This window comes from Aotus nancymaae, unplaced genomic scaffold (assembly GCF_030222135.1).
Source record: "Aotus nancymaae isolate 86718 unplaced genomic scaffold, 86718_ANA_hifiasm-v0.15.2.pri h1tg000014l, whole genome shotgun sequence".
NCBI lineage: Eukaryota > Metazoa > Chordata > Mammalia > Primates > Aotidae > Aotus > Aotus nancymaae.
Window position 1 is genome coordinate 79,661,496 of NW_026988425.1, and position 1,233 is coordinate 79,662,728.

The 1,233-nt window shown below is 40.7% G+C and overlaps 1 non-coding gene across 1 annotated transcript; it reads right to left on the reverse strand.

Annotated features, from left to right (window-relative positions):
• LOC135274948 (U6 spliceosomal RNA) lies at window positions 1-107 on the reverse strand. Its single transcript, XR_010342691.1, has one exon. It is a non-coding gene; the product is annotated as a U6 spliceosomal RNA (small nuclear RNA).
• Between the last annotated feature and the right edge of the window lie 1,126 nt (window positions 108-1,233).

A 1,233-nucleotide genomic window follows, 5' to 3' on the forward strand; every position in this document is an offset into this window, starting at 1 on the left:
TTTTCAAGGGAACACTTCATGAGTTTTCATGTCATCCTAGCGCAGGGGCCATGCTAATCTTCTCTGTAATGTTCCAATTTCAGTATATGTGCTTCTGAAGTGAGCACAGTTTTCATTGTTGTGTCTCCTAGTGGAAGCGTTTCTCCCTCAGGAACTAAGACTTTTAGGCCAATAGAGCATAAAGGTCATGGGAACAGGAAGCAAAAATTTTATTAGTGGATCACTAGGAGTAATGGTGAGTAAATTCTTTCCCATTTCTGCCCCTTATTCATGGAACCATGAGTCTTTCTATGGAAGAAACAGCTCTATCTACATATTAGATATTGATTCAGAGAATGTGTAGCCTCAGCACTGCAAAATATTACCACCTAGCTGGTTGCTGTAACTAAGTTCTCCAACGGCCATTCCACTGTTCTATCAAGCCAATTGTTTCAGGATAGTGGGGAACACAATAAGGCCTATACATTCCGTGAGCAAGGATCCCTTACCATACTTCCTTTGCTGTGAAGTAAGTTCCTTAATCAGAAGCAGTGCTGTGTGGAATACTACACCAGTGGATAAGGCATTTTGTAAGTCCAGGATTACAGTTTTGGCAGAAGCATTGCATGCAAATCCATACTCAAGATAAGTTTCTGCAGTTCCTACTCTAAGGTCTTGCTTATAGAGAAGAGCCATCAAAGAGCTCTTCAGTGATGCCAGGTTCCCCCTCACATATTGATTTCACAATACTGGTGAAAGTTTGTTTTTTGGATCCTTCCAATGTGGGTGGATAGGTCTTACATGACAAATCCACTCTAACATTTCAATCTCCCTAAGGGTTTGTATGTCTTCCTCTACATTATTCCAAAGCAAGTCTGACATTTTCAATTCACTTACTGTGGGCCACCTTTTAGAACCTATTTCAGCCAACTAACTGAACAAATTCATAGTGCCCTTTCTAGCTCTCTGAGCTGTGACATTAAATGCAGGCTATGCTTACCGAGTCCATATCAATAAATTCAGCCTGATCTAACTTTATGCTCCTTTATTCCACATTCTTAGTGTTCATTCCCACACATTGTTTCCTGGACTTCTGTCTGTATAATTAGAGAACTCAAGCAGTTCCATTGAAGTGAAGTGCACCCTCTCATGAGTCACACTTTTTACCTCATTTTTAGGAGCCTGCTGGGACTTGATTCTCGTTATAGGTCTAGCAACAAAGAGAGTGTGTCTTAAGGACAGTCAGCATTATCT